Below are 18,817 nucleotides of genomic sequence, written 5' to 3' on the forward strand. Positions count from 1 at the left end.
TCCCTGACCAGTTCACATTACCTTAACGGAGCTGCCTGAAGCCCTGACATCAGCATGCTGACTTTGCAAGACATTTGCATGTCTTGGATGCATGCAGCATCCTGTGCTCTCCAAGCACTCCGTGGGCTGAGGAGAAGCACATTTATATGGTGAGGAAAGGATGACTTCCAGTGTTCACCTCAGTGGCAGAAATTGAGTGTTCTGTGTGCAAAGCTGAACAAAAGGAGTCAGTTCCTTCTTGTCACAGTACTGCTCCAGGGTGTGCTTTCACAGCAGGAGATGTTGTAAGCTTCTGATGAGGTGTTTTAAATTAAGAATGAGGCTTCTTTTTGAATAATGGGTATTGTAAATTGTGGGATTGCGTTAATCCTGTATGTCTCTTTGGACCGTAGCAGTCCTTGGGAGCTTGTTTAACTCTTTGAATTGGTACCTTTTTTTTGTAAATATATATTTATAAAATCTTGAAATTAAAATCATGCTTTGTTTAAACTAGACCAGGTGTCCCTTCTATGATTCGTGGCTGAGCTCTGTTTATACACGGTGTTCTTGTTTGTAGTGGGATGCATGTTAAGTTAAACAGTGCTGATAAGGAGCTCTGACATGGTTGCTTTCACCCAAGGGTCCAGGACAGCTTGGCCTGTGTGAACACTTCCTTCACAAGCGTGCTGGGACTGCTGTCACACGCAGGTCCTTGTGTGAGACCTGGCTGGCATGCAGCTCCTGAGCCCTTTCCAAGTTGCCCAGCTCTGGGCTGCGTTCTGCAGGTGGCACTGTGTGCCACCACAGGAAATCCACGTGGAAGAGGTGATTTCACTAACCAGCCAGGGGAAGTTAAACAAGATGAAGTAAACCACTGAAGCCAAGGTGCTGCTGCAGCCACGTGGGGACGCACGAGTGCACGGAGAAAGGGAGGTCCTTCTGCTCCAGCTGAGTCCCCCTGTTTGCCCTTGCTGTCTGAGGGACTGCGCTGCCTCCAGCAAAGCTGCAGCTGCCAGGGAGCTGTTCAGAAACCTGTTACAAGTTCGGGCCTTTGTGTTTATGCTGCTGTTGCCAAAGCTCCCTACAAACTGTTCCTGGAAAAGAGAGAGTGCTTTTCTGGAAATTGGAGCGTGAGTAATCAAGGACAGAGGCATTTATTAGTACATGCCTTTAAGTAGAGCCCTCCGTGGGATATTTTTAGTTTCTTGGCAAACACTCAGCTTCTGGCTTCTGAGAGGACAACGTTTTATCACATCTCTCTGTGGTGTGGATCAGAACCAAATTTCTTATCGCTACTCCAGTTGGGTGTGATAGGCAGCGTTTGATTATTTACTTGCTCTCTGCTGGGGTTTCCTGTGACAGAGGGAGAGGGAGCAGCAGCAGAACTGGGAAATTCTCGGAGTGTGCTTTTCCACAAGCCCCAGGAACCCACAGCTCAGCTGTGTTCTCGAGCAGTGGCTGTGTCATGCAGCCCCTCCTCACTGCCACCTCCCAGCCTGGGTGGTGGCTGAGCTGTCAGGGCTCAGAAGCAAAAAATACAAGAGCAATGATAGTGAAGAAAAATACTCTCTGCTCTGGAGTAGCCATGTGTGCTGCTGCAAGCACAGCTCTAAGGTGTGTTTGGAGTCCTCGTTCAGGACTCAGAGCTGTTCTGAGCCCTAGCCTCCCCACGGCGATGTCTGCCCTTCCGGGGCAGAAGCAGTGCTTTGTGTGCTGATGCTTTAACACAGTGTGATCCTCAAACACAGCAGCTGTTATGTCAGTTCTGCCCCACCTGCTGTGTCCCCCATTCCCACGGTGCCACCCTACCTGCCCCAGGGCAGAGCTGCAAGGGAGGATGAAGAGGATGCAATGCAGGAGGAAGCTGCACAGAGCAGGCACAGCAGCCTGGCACCAGGCACTGGGAGCCTGTCTGTGTTCTCCTCCACTGCTCTGGAGACTTGCTGGGCCCAGAGGGCTGCAGGGAGATGTCTATTGTAGTGGCTTGGCAGAGGCCACGGTCAGCACTGCTCGCACGGGACAGGACATCCCCGCTGGTATTTCCTAAACAAAAAGCTGCAGTGAGTAATTGAGAGTGACCTTTGGGGAGACCAAAGGGAACGGGGATGCGGGTGAGGAGGGTGGATGCTGGCCAGGGCCCAGCACTGCTTCCAGGCCTCCTGGCAGGAAGGAATTTCTCACTTCCCTCCTGCTGTTCTGTACAAGCAGCCCACGTCTGTGAGCTGGTATCCCACATTCCTGCACACAGCTCTCCCCTCCCGCCCCGCCGGCCTGCAGCAAGCTGAGAGCCTCCTGCTGCCCTGATAAGACAGGCAAAGGGTAAAGAGCAAGGAAATGCTATTTCTGGTCTCTTGATAAGTGTTTTTATACGCAGAAGAGGCACAGGCCCTTTGTCGCCTGCCTTTGTATGCCAAATGCAAACCGGTGGTTGGGCTTGATTCCAGTTCCTACTCACAGCCAGCACTGCCCTGGGCAGCAGCTAGTCAGGTTCTGACCATGCTCAGTGATGACAATGCTTGTGTTTAGTAGTGACAAACTGGTCCCAGGAGTTAATGAAAATCGTACAGAAATGATGTGTTCCCTGGAAATCCCTTCTGGTAAAAGACCTCTCATTTTAATCCCATCCACTGGTTTGGATTCTTTAACACACTGTTAATTTATAAGCTCTGATTAATGGCCATTAATGCCAGATCATCTCGTCCCCCAGCTGCTTTATGTATGTTTCACACAGCTCCATTATTTTCCAGGTGGGACTTCCCTGTGCAAAAGCCACGAGAATGCTCTCCAGCTGCCTCTTATCCCTGAATCCTGCTCTTCAGGAGTCGGAGCAAAGTGCTCAATTAAGGAATTAGATTGGTTGGTTATTCCTCATCTTCCAGAATCTTTTTAAAAATCCAAACCCAGCTTGCTCCTCTCACCTGCCTGGAGCAGGACAGGCAGCGTTTGGCCAGGGCTCTGTGGTTCAGTGGGCTTGCACCTGAGCCCTCTGCGCTCCTCCAGGAAACCCACTTGCTCCCGTGTTATTACTATTCGTGTTCTCCTCTCGCTCAGACATCTCTATGGAGCTTGTTTTGGGTGAGTCTGTAGAGATCCTTTATTTTTTTATCAGAAAGAAATGTGTAAACAACTCCATAGTAACCTCTGGAGTGAATGAGTCATGGCTCTTCTGCCACAGGACGTTTCTTTGCTCCTGTGTTGTGTTTCCAGACCCTCAGCAGCTCGAGGCCGTTATTCAGCATTTCCTGTGCAGAGCCCTTTTCTGACAGCTGTGATTCATTGGCAGCTCCTCTTCACCTGCAGAGCCCCCCACAGCCCCAAGCTGCAAGTATTCTAGTTTGAAAGAGATCTGGGGGGATCTCAGCATTGCACGTGGGACCTTCGGCACGGCCGGCCACGCCGGGCTGCGACGTGGGACAGCAATCCCACAGCTGCTGTCAGAGCAGCCTCAGCAGAGCAGGAGGGAAGCACCATCACAGCGTTTTCTCTGTTTGCAGTGGAGTATAGGATGCTGGAGGACTGGGCAGCCCAGGGGCTCGTTAAACCACCCTTTAATGAGCACCTGCCCAGTGATTCCCAGGATAAAACCCTTGGCCCTTGTGTTTAAGGGCAGCTCCTGCAGACATCTGGAGCAGCACCCCACACAACACATCCAACCCTTGGTCTAAACCCTTATGGCAGCAGAGGGAGCTCTCACGCTCAGCTTGGGAGAGAAAAAACGAAAGAGCCAAGAAAGTTTTCAGGAAGGGCTGCTGGAATCACCGTGCTCCCACTTGCAGAAGTGCTCCGGCAGCAGTGGCTCAGCCCTGCCCTCCTTCCCTGCAGGGCCAGCAGCACCCTGCAGAGCAGCCAAGCACGCCGTGCTAGAGAGCCCTGGAAATTTCAAGCATCTAAAGCGTAAAGCTCACCCATTCAAATTGGGCCAGTGCTCCCTGCTAAGCCGGGTCTGTGCGCTCGCAGTCAGCCCCTCCTTGCTTAATCACTCCGTGTTGAGTAGCTCTCAGAATGAATGTGCTCGCATGGATAACAGAATTAAAAATGGGAGTGCAAACGGCTAATGGAGGATTTTACATCTGCATCTAAGTTGGCAAGTGAACATGGGCGTTTGTAGGAAGAGCAGTCATCCTCCAGATAGAAAAGCCCAGGTGGGGAATGATGGGAGCATGCAGGGATGGGGCTGATGCAGGAACGGGCTGCAGCTCCACCTTGACCTGTGTGCACATGTGGCTGGGTAAAAACATGTTCCCAGGGAAATGAAAGTTTCTGTGCAGCTTTTTGCCAAGTGAAGGCTCTGGGGAGGAGCCCAGTGCCATGGCAGTGCTGCGTTGGGCAGCTCATGCTGTGACATCGGGCACTGCCATGCTGTGACATCGGTGGGTGCAACCTGAGGGGGTCCTCTGCTCCGTGAGCAGCAGTCCAGTCGGGAACAGGCTGTGGCTGTGCTGGTTGCTGAGGGTCTGAAGGTGGATTATGCATCCCCCAGGGGTCACTGACAGCTGGGCACAAGAATGCATCGCAGCACTGATCTGAGCTGTGTGCAGGGTGTGTGCATCCAGCACGGCCATCCACCCCACGCTCTCCGGAGCAGCACGGTTATTTTTGCTCTGTGTGTTGCAGCCTGAAGCAGGGCAGGGCTCGGGGCTGTCAGCACTCCTCGGGGAGTCGCAGCCTCCAGCTGCACGGGATGAGCTCAGCACGCTGAGCCACCACCTTTGGAAGCCTTGTGAGCCAGGGCAGAGCTTGCTGCAACCCTCACCAGCTGGTTTTCTGCTCACGGTGACACCTGATCTCTGCCGGGCGCAGCCAGGTGAGCGGCTCTGGGGCCATGCTCTGTGCAGCTATCATGAATTTGCATTGCACTGCCAAGCCGTCTGAGTGCAGGAGGATTCACTGTTCCCCCTCCACACGCTCTCTGGCGTTGCTTTCCCCTCATGCTGTCCCCGAGCTCCTGGCTCAGCTCTCGTGGTTGGAGCTCAGACCTCTGACTTCCAGCTGCAAACATCTCCTCCTTGCACAAGAGGAAGCAGCCGAGCTGATGTGCATGGGAATTATCCCATATCCCAAAACTCCTTGGGGCCTGGAAGCCATCTGCACGACCCTGCCGGGGTCAGGGTGAGACATTCCGTTTTTCCTGTGTCATTGGGGATGCAGAGCCAGCTGCTGGCCGTGCCTGTGTGCGGCGGGGCGGCTCAGAGCCGTGCGCCTTCAACGCGACGCAGCAATCCTGCCAGCACGCAGCGCTGGGGACCTGCAGGGATAGGGGCAAGAGAGAAGGAGCACGAGCGAGGGGCTCTGGGATCCTGGCTGAGACCGCTGCAGGAGGTGCAAATGTTGCAGTAAATGTCGGTGATTGAGGGCCCGGGGGGCATTTGTGAGGTCATGGATGCAGATCTGTCACGGTGCTGCTGCGAGTTGTTAATTCATCCCATACACTGTCCCGTAAATGTGTCAGCTGTTACTGAGCAGGGCAGAGGTGCTGCCAAAGGAGAACTGGCAGCCCTCAGCTTCCCAAACCCTCCAGGTCAGGGCACCGAGCCCCACATCGTGCTTTCTTCCTCCAGAGTACAAATCTTGAGCTGTCACTGAGAAGAGGGGGGGGGGCATAACCCTAAATGTCCCCTCTGAGCACTCCTTACCCACGTGCACTGTGCTGCCGGTGCTCGGTGATTGCTTGTAGCCATACCAGGGCTCACAGCACCTTGAGGGACAGCCACCTCCTATCTCGTGCCATAGCACAGTGGGGCCAGCAGCGTGCCCCCCCCCCCCCACGTGCTGCAGCTCCCCCTGACCAAAGCACCTCTTTCCAAAGGCAGTGAGTGCCATGAATACATGACACATCCATCCCTTTCTGCTCCAATCAGGGCTGGGACTGCTGGGCTGGGACACCAGAAGTGACCTCAGCTCCAAAACTTGTGGCTGTGCTGGGAGGGCTCTGCCCTCACCGTGTGTGCTCTGAAATCCTCTTTATTTACGATGCAATGGGAAAACAGTGAGCAGCAGTCACGGAGAGGCCGCACAGCGCCCGCCTTTCCTGTTCCGGCCAGGAAATGGGGGGGGGGCAGAACACACCCAGGGATGGGGAAGGTATGGGGATGGGGGATGCGGACAGGGATGGGGATGGAGAAGAGGATGAGGATGGAGATTGAGACAGGGACAGGGATGAGGATGCTCCGCTTTCCTGTGCAAAGTACTGCCCATCCCATGAGAGGGGCCAGACGACCAGCCCAGATCCCTGCTCCCAGGGCTGTTTGGGTGGAGCTGGCCTTGGCTAACCTTCCTGTCGTCTTGGAGCACCCTCACCACTCTACACCACTCTCAGTACCTCCCTGCTCCCACCCCTCCCACTCTCCCCCTCCATCACAGGCGTTCCCCTTCACTGTCTGAGAGCAGCAATTTGCAGCCCTCAGTCCTCACATGGTCGCACTCTGCCCCTAAATCAGAGGATGAAACCACGCCATTCCTCTTCCCCTGCCCACAGCCTTCATCCTTGGTTGGAGGATGCTAAGGGCATCATGCTGTGGGCACAGGTCCCTTCCTGCAGGTGACCCTGGTGCGGGTGACAGGGAAAGGGCCACCTCAGGGAGCGCGGGTGCAGGACGGGGGCAGAAGGGGCAGGGTGGGTGCACGAAGTGAGGTTTTGTTATCCCCCTCCACATGCTCAGGCTCTCGTGGCACGGGATGCACAGTGACACACTTCCCAAACTTGCCTGCTCCTTGCCAAACGTATTACTCAATGCGGAGAAGCTGTGGGCGGCCGAATCCTTTCCTTGTGAGCAATGGGGCAGTGAGCAGCACAGCAGGTTCCCGTGGGGAGGCTCTCCCACCTGCTGCAGGTGCCAGCCCACAGCTTGCTGTGAGCAGTGCTGCTCCCGTCCTTCCCTTCCTTGCCAGGGCTCTGTAAGCAGCAAAGTGGGAGTGCTGGGAGGAACCACGAGCTTCCAAAAACTCAGTGCAGAAAATATCCATGAGATCAGCTCCGCTCCCCCCGCTGCTATGGCAAAAAGCTTTCCCTGTGGGACTCGTCAGTGCAAGGTGCAGATGCAGAATTTGCCATGGAACCTCACGTGCCTCACACGTTGCCTAAAATGCATGATGTGGATTACAAGTTCCCTGCCCAGGTGAGAACAATTGTGTGCAAACAATGGGGTTGCAGCCAGTGCCCACCTGATCCCCGTGCCACTGTGCCCAGCACCTGGTGAGGGCAGGGGCATGGGGAAAGGCTGCAGAGTCAGGGGGTGGGAACATGGGTTCAGTGTTTTCTACAGTGCTAGGGTGGGGGCAGAGGTTGCCAGTGAACATTAGTGTAGGGTGTTGCTAGTGATGGCTGGGGCTGTGTGGATGGCCACGGGGCTGCTGCCAAGGTGGAGGGCTGCAAAGATGTCCTGTGCTTTAGGCACTTGTTTTTTTTTGTGGCAAAGCAAAATCACATACGTGAGGCTGCAGAGAGCTAGATGGGGGGATACACCCTGTGCCGTGGGGTCGCTGGGGCTGTGCCTGCCCACTGCTGCTGTAGGAGCTCTGTGCTGCATCCACTGCACGGGACCAGGCGCAAACCCTTTGGCATCAGCATGCACTTGGGCTCAGTACTCAACTTGGGCAGCGTGAGGCCGCAGCATGGCAGCTCTATGGAAACCCCATGTTTGTTGGCAGTGCAGCAACCTGCTGCTGGCCTGCCTGCTCCTCAGAGAGAACGAGAGAAAAGGTTTCAGCACTGCAGCTTTTTGAGGATGTTCTGTTCCCAGCCCCACCACGTGCTCAGTGATGTTTGCTATCTTGAAGGAAATCCTGGAGACTCTGGAGCAGAATGCTTCTGACCACTTGACATGGATGGAGGCATCTTCCATCAACACCTTCAGCAAACCATGTGCAGGTGAGTGCTGCTGGAGCTTTGGTGCTATGCATGAATGAGCTTAAACCCTCTCTGTGTGAATGCTTGAAGCGGAGTGCAGTGGTGAAGGAATGCCTCAGGGTCTGCAGCCCGGCTACGTGCACTGGGTGACACCGAGCTGTTTCCCATCCCCATTCTCTGGGCAGGAACCACAGCTGCTCCATGTCCAGCCTGGATTTTGTAGCCCTGCTTTTTCCCAGAGGATGAGGCGTGTTGCTTGAGTGCTCTGCTCTGCTCCTCCACGTTGTGCTGAGGCTCACAGTGCATGCAGACACACAGATGCATACGTTACTTGGAGCAGTGCCCGGGAACATGGAAAGCAGATGTTGGGCTGCGATGTGGGCTGAGCCGTGCTCCTGGTTGGTGGGATGGAGCTCGGCAGGGGCTTGTGTCTGGAGATGCAAACAGTGCTGAAGAGGCTGTGCTTGGGGCTGCTGTTCTGGAGCTCACTGGGAAGCAGGCTGAGCCCTGGGTATTTTGTCCGTGTTTCCAGACGGGGCAGATGAAGGTTTCTCTGCCCTGCCTTTGACCGGGAGTGTTTCTGCCAAAGGTTTTGTTGCATCTTGGTGGAACATGTGCCAAAGGAGCTGTGGATGTAATGTGGTGGATGCAGCAGTGGTCAACCTCTGTGTGTGTGTGGAGTTTATCTAATTTGCAGTGAGTCAGGGCTGTCCCAGAATGGGGTTGGGTGAACCCAGCCTGTCCCACATCTCCTTTGTGGGCACTGTGAGTCCCAGAGCTCCTGTGGGACACGAAACATAGCACTGTTATGTGGTTTTAGGAGCATCTTTTGATTCTTCCCAGTTTACCATATGACGCAGGTAGAAGCTGTGAGGCTGGGCCAGATCTTCAGATCCATCTGGGTTTCAGACACAAAAGAAGGCCCTCATGGGCTGAGCACTGCTCCCTGACTGCAGCAGTGGAGCAGCAGGAGCTGACTGTCTGAATTACAGAATGACTGGGGTCAGAAGGGACCCCTAAAGGCCACCTGCACTGAGCAGGGACACCCACAGCTCCTTCAGTGCTCACAGCATCCCCTGACCTTGGCTGTCTGCAGGGATGAGGCACCACCACCTCTCTGGGCAACCTGTGCCACTGCCTCACTAGCTTGAACAGTAAGGGTGTCTTCCTTATATCTGCTCTGAGCAGTTTGAAACCATTTCCCCTTGTCCTATAACAGACCCTGCTCGACAGTCTGTCCCCTTCTTTCCTACAGCCCCTCCTCGAGATACTGAAAGGAAAAAAAGAGGCAGCCTGTATTTACAGCTACAATTGGAAGAGAGCAAAAAGTTGCTCTCGAGGAAGCGCGAGCAGCGCTGTTGGAAAGGAAAACAATGCGGTCCTGGGGCAGCTCCCCTTTCTCCTGGCTCACACGTCATGGGCCCCTTCCTCAGCTATATTTGTCCGCCCATAAGTGCAGTGCTTCCTTTGGTGCCTGTGCCTTTGCTGCCGGCCCCATCCCGGGCCGTGCGCTTCCGCAGGGCGCGCCGGGGCTGCTCCCCTCGCGGGGAGAGGAAGGCACGAGCTCGGTATTCCTGTCCCCAAGGCTGCCCGCTGGATGCTGAACATTCCCGCATCACATTTCCATTGGGACGGGCGGTGTCACGGCCCCGCAGCACCTTCCTGCTCCAAGCAGACGCTATTTCAGCGCGGGGTCACGTTGCATGCTGCACCCGGAGCAGAGCACGGAGGGGGAGGTGTGCGAGGTTGGGCTGCATTTAGGGGTCCCCCGCTGCAGCAGGAGCACCTCGGGACGTGCCCTCGGGGCAGGGAGGGGTTCTCGTTTGCTAAGGAGAAGCTCATGACAAAAAGAAAACAAACTGTGCCTTTTTTCCATTTTGAGATTCTGCTCTCTTGGCCGATCAGACGCGAGGTGGATGCTTTCCAGGAGGCACTGACTTTCCTCTAAAAAGCAGACCTCTTCCAGCAGAATAGTTTCTAGCTGAAGCTTTCCTCCTCCCAGCTCACTTCCAGCTGCTTCAGCTCATTACTGCTGCTGAGATTGGATGGTGCCCGCTCAGAATGCTTTGGTGCAAGGATCTTTTTCCACGCATAGCAACAAAAGGGTGGGCCCTTAGAGCAGGAAAGCAGAAGAGACGTTCAGAAATCCCCGTGTTATTCCAAAAGCTGAGTGGACAGCCCCGAGCCTGCTGAGCCTCCAGCCCCAGCAGTGCCACAGACTGGTGCAATGTGCTTACAGACCCAGGGGTTGCCTTGTGGAAGGGAAATATTGGAAACCACAGGGGTTGACCTCTTGTTTGGTGAAATTCCTTCTGGCCTCAGCTGGAAGTGGGGACTGGGAAGTGAGGGAAAGGACTGTGCTTGCAGAAGTAGGACGTTGTGCAGCAAGATGGGCTGTGCTGTGGGGGTTGGGCTCTGCAAGCTCGCAGAATTGGAAGAGACCCAAATGGATCATCGAGTCCAGCTCCTGGATGCACACAGGACCACCCAAAAATCAGACCATATGTCTGAGAAACAGCAGAATATAGAGATCATATGTCTGAGCTCGATGTCCTTCCCCATGCAGCTTCCATGCTGGCTAGGCAGGGAAGACGGCAGAAAGCACGGATGGAGACTTTGTGTCCCCAAACAGGAGCACGGAGATGTGGAGAAACTGATTCAGTATGTCAGGAAACCCTCACCTTCTGGAGGCTCCACAGACACAGCAGGATCCTTCCTGTTGGTGATGGATTTATATCCTGACACCTGGACCAGCAGACAAACAGCATGCAGGTCTGCAACCCTGTATGATGGCAGGACCCATGGCAGCTGCCTTCACAGCACAGGGGCTGCGTGGAAGCTGTGCCTCTGGGTCTGACACCACTCATTCCCTGCTTGCACATTGCTGCACACGTTCTCTCCTTTTACTCTTCCTCACCAGCCCTGAGCTCAGTCTGCAGATCCAGGCACTAGCCTGGAGCCATCACTTTGTTTCATCCCTGTGACACGTCCAGGGCTGAAGGGTTGCCCCCTGCTGAAGCCCTGAACCTGTGAGCCTTGCTGAGCTGTGGGAAGAAGATGAACTTTTGACTCTTTCTGACTAATGCTGGGAGCTTCTATCCCTCCTGCACCACACTGCCAGCCTGGTTCCTTTCCCTTCATTTCTGTGAGTTCATCTGACCCCAAATGCAGCAAACCCAGCCCTCACTGTGTGCTTTAAACACCGCCTGTGGGGTTTGTTGTGCTTGGCCAAAGCCTGGAGGTGCTGGGAGCTGTGGCACGATGCCTGGGAGGGGAATGCAGGTCACTGTGTTGCAGCATCCCTGAGGCAAAGTGACTGCAGAAAAGGGGGACGGTGACAGCAGGAAGCCCAGTGTTTGCAGTCCAAATATTGTTCTGATTGTTTGGGGACGATTTGCAGCCTGCAAGGAGCTGCAGTGCCAGGAATAGGGCATGGACACAGGGACTGTGCTTCTGGTGGCCTCCATCCTTGCCACTGCGTGTCCCAGTGCTGTCCCCATGCTGAGTGACACTGCCAGCCAGAGTGCTTGGGAAGGAGCCTGTGGGATTCCTGTGGGATTAACCCAGAGGAACACGAGAAAGCATAACCCCACATGGCTTGAAAACTGCACACCCTGGTATGTATGGTGGCATTTCCAGCTGAGCTGCCATGGGAGTGTCCCATGCCTGGGCTGTGACGTGGTGCTGGAGGGACGCAGCGCAGGAGAGCTCTGACTGCTCTGCCTCTGTGCAGACTGCAGCATGCACGTGGGGCCGTGCACGGGATGGCAGCTCCCTGACCTCCCCGGCAGTGTTGGGACAGGTGAAGCTGCACGCCTGGCTCAGCTGTTTGCACGATCTGGTTCATGGCAAGGTTGGCTGTGCTGCTCTGTTGTGAGTGGTGGGAGGTTTGCAAGAGCCATTACAGGAACTGCACCACAGCAGCACCCCATGGCAGCTCGTTTCCAGGCGAAATCACACAGTCATGGTGCAGCTCAGACTTTATGGTCTTTAGGACTACATTTATTTATAAACACACAAAGCACTGTGGCTTTTATCTCAGCACTTAGTGTAGAAGAGCCCCTAGGCTCCCGAGGGGGTTGCTCATGGTGCACAGCTTGGCAGCAGAGGGTTTGCTTTTTAAGGCCAGGGTGTTTACAGACATCAGAATTGTCATCGGTGGTTTAAGAGACTGAAGTGTACAAATCCCCATCCTTTTGTGCTGGGGTCTGTAGATGAGCTGTGAGGAATGAAGTGGGGCAATGCAGGATGCAGGGGGAGGAGAAAGATGTGGGGACACAGTGCTGGCTGCACCCCTACCCCACCATGAGCCTGCACACCTTAACGGAGCGTGATGTTTGGGGGGCTGGGCAGCTTTGGAGTCCTGCTTTGCCTCCTGGGCTGCTTGAAGTGTCTGCCTTCACAAAATAGACAAGACTTCTGTAGACAACAGAATTCTGTGGATGGCAAGCTTTGCCTGGCTTTGGTTGCTGACGCTCAGCCACACTCCCACCCAGGAGCATGGGCCTCTCGGTGGGTTGTGCATCTCTTTGGAAGGTGCTGGGGGTTGCAGCGTGGGAAGGATGGAAGTTGAAGCAGGAAAAGGAAGTTATTTGCGGGTTGCTTGGGGCTGCGAAGGGTTAACTCTGCCTCGCTCACAGCGCTGTGGAAGTTGAGCAATCTTGGATTTATTACGGAAACTCAGACTGGGAATTAGGAAGGAGGCTCCAGCCAGCCAGGGAACTTTCCCAGAGGTTTGGAGCTCGAGCACCGATTTCAAGCAGCAATGCCAGGATTTCTTGCAGGGGCCTCCAGCACACAAAGGAGAGCGGGCTGTGCTGCCGAGCCGCCCCGTGGCTCCGCGTGGCTCCTATTGCTGTGCCGCGTGTCCCCCAAACGCGGAGCTCACAGAGCGCGCATTGTTCCCAGCACCGCTCCCTCCTCCGCAGCGCTGGAAGCGGCAGCGCCCGTTCGTCGGCACCGCCCTCCTCGTGGCCGCACATCCGAAGCTCCCCCCAAAGATCCTCAGTGCCCCAGAGCACAAAATCTGCCAAAGCGATGGCGCAGAGCTGGGTGCTGGGAAGCAGGGAGGGCTCCTCCACCAAGCCCTTACTCCTCGGAGAGCTGGAGGCTTTACGTTGGGTTGGGTTGTTGGAGGCAGTCAGGGTTTGAAGGTCCGTCCCCGCTCTGCCCTGCTGCCTGCTCAGGGGCTTCTCACTTGCTGCTACCACGGAGGATGGGGGGGAGGCATGAGAATGGGGCTTTTATTTTCCATCTGTCTTCAGCCTTTTGTGCAAAGCCTGTCCTGAAGCGACCTCAGGGATGTGTGCTGCTCCAAAGGGGAAATGTGGCGGCGCTCCAAGTGCACTTAGAAGGGCTGTTTCCCCTGGGTGCTGGGTGGGTTGAGGTGGGGAAACGCCTGCAGGCTGCACCATGCGTGGGTGTCGATGGGAACCTTGAGCTGCTGTGTCAGGGCTGATCCTGCTGGGCACTGCACGGAGCAGACGTCAGCTTTCCACTCCATCCTGGCAGCTCTGCAGCAGCAGATCCTCCTCCTGCAGAGGACAAGCTGTTCTCTGGTGCAGGGTGGGAGCAGCTTTGGGATGAGCATCCTGCAGGGGTTGTGGGGAGGGTCAAGTAGCAGGAGCATCCTTAGCAAAACTGGGGAGATCTCTGTGTCATTGCCACGATGAGATGGAGAAGAGCTCAGTGTGTTGTGTCTGCAGCTGTTCAGGGCTGGTTCAGGGCCAGGTGTGAGCCCTGTGCATCTCAAGGCTCTGCTTCTCTGCCTTGAGGGCCCCTGGGGACAAAGAGGGTGGCAGCAGGAGGACAGAAAGCACTGAGGAATTGGATGCGGATCCACATGTGAACATCTTGTCCTCTGTGTCCCGCTTTGTCCTGCACTGTGGAGCACGAGCCATTGCGTCTCCAGGGGCAAAAAATGTCCAGAAATTCCACAGACCCTTCAATGTCATTTCTGTTCTGCAGCGAGACAAAAAAGCTCTCTTTGTGCACAGGCTGAAAGAAATAGCCCAGTCCCACAGCCTTCCCAAAGCCTGAATGTCAACTATTTGCCTCCTTGTGCTTGCACATCAACAAGCATTCTCCTGCCCGTGTGCTCCGGCTCAGTGTGCTTGGGTGAGCTGGAAACGTGGGCCAGGAGTCTGGGAGGATGCAGTGCCTGCTGACAGCAGCAACTCTCCTTTCTGGTTCTCATGTTCCACTGACAACTCTTTAGAGCTTGCTGCTATTTGCTGCTGGACAATCGTGGTCTGCCCCATGGTTCAGCCATGCACCCAAAGCCCATTGGAGGCAGTGGTTGGGCTCCCATCAACTCATAGAACAGAGAAACAGAACTCTTGTGCTGCAGTTTGGTTTCCCTGGGGTGTCCCACGTTCCCAGTCCCTATCCTGTTGCTCCCTTCCTCCCCCCAGACCTATAGGAGCCCGTGGTAATGTCTTTCCATCTCAGACCCACAGCTTCCCCGTTCTGATGCTTGGGGAGGAGTTTGAGTTGGAAGGACTTCATGGCGAATTTCAAAGAGTGAAGTCAGATGAATGAATAAAGGGTGGTTTTGTTGCTCTTATCCTTTCATCAGCTTTGTTTGGGTTCCAGCAGTTCTTTCTGCAGCTGCTGCTCCATCTGGCTCCTCGCTGAGGGGTCACACTAAGATCCCACTGAAGATGAGAGAGTTGCTGTTGAGTTGTGTAGGGCTGAAGCTGATGTCTGGCGAAGTAGCACTCATTTCTCTCTGCGCTGCTTAAATGGAGAGCTGAAATATCTTTGGAGAGGAACCCTGAAGGCAGGAAATTCCTGTCCCACAGCAACGCAGGCTGAGCTAAGGGGCTGTAAAACACAGCCTGATAGGGTCTGTCAGTGTTCCTGAAGGGGTGGAGGTGGTCCCCACCCCAGGATGTGGGAATGGGCACAGCACTGAGTGATGGCACTGAGTGGTGGGACTGCAGAGACAGGTTTGCTCAGATGTGGGGTGTTTACCAGTCTATCAGAGACTTCTAGGGAGAAATCCGATACGAAGGGGACATCTCCCCAGTCCCACGTAGCGATACATGGGGAAACCTTGCTGTCACAGTGTGCTTTTGTTTAGCACTTGCTGACAACAGAGCCTGAGCACAGTCAGATGAAAGCAAGATGCTCATCCCGTTAGGGAAATCAGCTGCTGACGTCTTCCCAGTTCAGATGAGCATTTAGTGTTAGGCTTCAAAGACAGCATGACCTCCACACCAAATGCTCTGCACGTGAAACCCTTTCCACCATTGCTGGTTGCTGCAGGGACATGCAGTGACTCCTGTGTGGCATCTGCTCCCTTCCACACCCACCCTTCGGAGGGGGGTTAGTGTACTTCAACCCCAAATGTGGGAACCACAAGGTCAAAGGAATAGGAGCCAGAGCCTGGGGGCCTGTCAACCCAGGCTGGCTTGGAAACAAATGAGAGAAGAGAGGGGAAAAATAGTTAATTACCGTGAGCTTCTAAGGACACAAAATAGCTGCTTTTTATTTCACAGAATTCCCTTTGCAGCATGTCATTTCATTTCCCCCGTCTGCTTTTACGGCCGCGCTCCGGGTGCTGTCAGAACAGCCTGATTTACAGCGCAGCTCTGGCTGTTGCTCAGGAGGGTCCCTCTAAATATAATGGTGTGAAAGCTGTCCCGCTGCCAGCAGCGCTTACACGAGCTGCAGCGTGGAGCAGCGTTGGGTGCTTTGTGGCTCACACGTCTTTCATCAAGAGCAGCCCTCCCTCCTTCCCCTCGGGGAATTCGTCCTCTTATTGCCCTGGAAATCTCAGCCCGCTGACTTTACATTCCTTGGTGGTAGCACCTGAGGATCGGGAGGGTCTGAATGGACGGACTGAACAACACTTGGTGTGTGTTTAATGTACTGGTCAATGAAGGCAAGATGTACTTTACGACCCCCATGGCCAAGAAATTGTCCCTGAGCTGTGGATTATTGCTTAAAATTGGCCGTGTGTCCCAGTTCTCATCTCTCAAGTCCCAGTCTCTGGAGGACACAGCAGTGGATGTCCTCTGCAGCAGCTTGAAGGGTGCAAGAAGGGTTCCAGCTCTGTTTAGATAGTGATTCCTTCGTGAATCCTGCTTTAGTGGGTGGGTTTTTCAAAAAACACTTGCTCCTACCAATGGGGATTCCTGGGTTGGATAGTTATATTACAAGAGGAAAAAGTTAAGCTAACACAAGGTGTTTTTCCAGTCCTGTTCTAGGTATTACATCCCTCAGGTCCCTCTATGGAAGCCATCCAGGTGAGGGATATTTTGGCTTTCTGCTCTGGAGTTGAGACTTTCAGCAGAAGTACATGAGGTTTAATGCTGCACAGGGCAGCATCCAGCTGGAGGGGCGTGCAGGGGAGCTGTCCCAGTGCCCCTGAACCTTTGGTCTCATCATCAGCATTTTTTAGTCATTTTATGACCTCATTTCTTCACTCAGATTATGTCTACGTAATTAGCATTGGTTGGGTGTTGGGAGCTGGTGAGTTTGGACACGTTTGTGGCTGCTGGGGCCCAGCTGGAGATGGGGTGGGATGTGATGGTAGCCCTATGGGATGCAAATCCCACAGTTTTGGCTGCGTGCTGCTGCTGGGAGCCAGGCTGGTGCTGGGACAGAGAGGAGTGCTGGAGTTCTTCCCCTGGGGCAGCTCACGACAGATTTCTCAGCTTCTGATAAATCCCAGCCTGTGATGCCCACAGTGACCCATCCTCAGCAGCGGGGTCAGCCAGTGCTGCTCCGGAATGCTTGTGCCAGCACAGCCCTGCAGGTGGGTCTCACTACAAAGCCAAGTTGCTGGTCTGCCCAGAGGACTTCCAGGGATGTCGTGGAGCCTTTCTCCCCACACCCCGCCACCTCTCCCAGGTTGGTAGCCAAGCACGAGCTGTAAGTAACCAACGGTGGCTGAGGATTATCCATCTCACTTTGCTGTGAGATTCAGCTCTGGGATCTCCCTGGGCTTCTCCTCTCCAGCCTCCTCCTCTGAGCCCATGTGCTGTGATGGGAACGCTCGGAGCCAGGAGCAAAGGGGTACAATCTCTGAGTGCTGTGTCACAACAGACATCAGAGTGATGCGGACTCTCCTAGCTTGTCAAAATCAACATGTCACTTCAGCACTGAGCGTGTCACCCTCTGACAGCCCGTAGCTCAGAACCAGGCTGAGGTTGGCATGGCACTCCCCAGCTGTGGAGCTGAGTGTGTGCGGCATAGGTGGGGAACGTTATTGCAACAGCATTTCAGCAAGACTTCTCTATTTTTTTTTTGGATATGGAAACTTTTTCCTGCTGACACGTCAGGCTGCTCTATTTATAAACTCGGGGAAAAGCCCACGGGGCTCAGGGGCCGGGCAGGGGTGTGGGGCTCATCCCCACCACACAGAGCACTGCAGGATGCGGCTTGGGGCAGGACCACTAAAAATACACTTTCCCCCCTTCCTGTCCCTATGGTTTTGGCAGAGGATAATCTGAAGCGGGTCGCTTTAAATGCTCTCACTTCTCAGAGCTCCAAGCTGCTTTAATTTGTACCAGCAGTATGTGGCAGGGCTCGGGGAAGTGCGTGCAGCTCTGTTCCCACATGTCCCCATCCCCGAGCACCCGATGCTGCTGTCGTTCTGATGAGGACTGTGGTATTGCAGTGCAATGTCAGAGCCCAAACACACTCAAGTTTATCTTTTTTCTGGGTGATTTCCTGCTGTGTGCAGCTTGGTTATTAAAACTGACCCCCAGCAGGAAGGGAGAGGGCAGAATCTGCCAGAAGCAGGCTGGGCTTCACACATCTGCCACCTTGGGTGGCTTTGCTCTGCACCAGGACCACAACCTGCTGCTCTCTCCAGCAGTCACCTCTTGTCCCAGCATGGTTTGAGGTTTGTTTCCTGCATCTTGCTGCTCAGAGCTTGCTGCAGACCCAACTCAAGACCCTGGGGTTTGTCCCTTGGGCAGAGCTGGCTCTCTGGTGCAGTCCTGATCAGTGGGGCTCCTGGTGTCCATCTCATACTGACTGCTCGTGCTCAGCCTGGTCATGTTTACGGCTCGATGACCCAGTTGTAAGCATGCTTACTGCTGCTCTAGACCAATGTGAAGTGTTAGAGTCAGGCAGGAAATTCTGCCCTCGGGTGATATGGTTTTTAAACAACTGATGGCATCTGAGGGCAAACAAGCTAGTTTTATGAAAGATCTTCAACATAAAAATACTGATTCACGTGATCTGATTGGTGATGATCTATGGCTCCCTTCCTCTTTTACATTTATTTTCTAGGGATTTTCTGTGACGTGTTCTCCCTTGGGCAGGCATCTCCATAGAGACTCATAGCGTGGCTTTCACTGGGAGGGACTTTAAGGACCATCCAGTTACAGCCTGCTGCTGTGGGCAGAGCTTCCAACCACTAAAGGACTTTTTAAGGTCCCTTCCAACTCAGACAATCCTATGACACTAGATGAGGCTGCCCAGGGCCCAGTCCACCCTCATCTTGAACACCTCCATGGATGGGGCACCCAGAGCTTCTTTGAGCAACCTCTGCCAGGGCCTCACCTCCCTCTGATTAAAGGATTTCTTCCTAAGGTCTATCCTAAATCCTCCTTCTTCCAGTTGAAATCCATTTCCCCTTGTCCTGTCGTTATCAGACTGCGTAAAAAAAATCTTCCTGAGAAGACCTGCTCTGAACCCCTCAGCCATTTCTGCCACTGCTGCAGCCATAACACAGCCCTTGCTGATCCCAATGTGGCCTCCATCTCCTCGATGGCAAAGTGCTCTCCACTGGAGGCATCCTTCATGGAAGCACCCTTCCTCATGCCCCTTCTTCAGGAAGGAGGAAGTCAGGAGGTCCTTGCTGTGGCTGTACTCTCATCATCTCTCTTTTTCTGTCTTCCAGAGCACACCCAGCCCTCAGCCAATGTGGGTCTGCCCATCCACCTGCTCCAGTGCCACCTGCCCCAGTGTCCCCGTGCATACCCTGCCTACACCACGCACACGGCTCCAGTGGTGAAGATGCTCGTGGAGCAG

Source organism: Cyrtonyx montezumae, unplaced genomic scaffold (assembly GCF_038088225.1).
Source record: "Cyrtonyx montezumae isolate F1298 unplaced genomic scaffold, pur_monq_1.0 scaffold_19, whole genome shotgun sequence".
NCBI classification, from domain to species: Eukaryota; Metazoa; Chordata; class Aves; order Galliformes; family Odontophoridae; genus Cyrtonyx; species Cyrtonyx montezumae.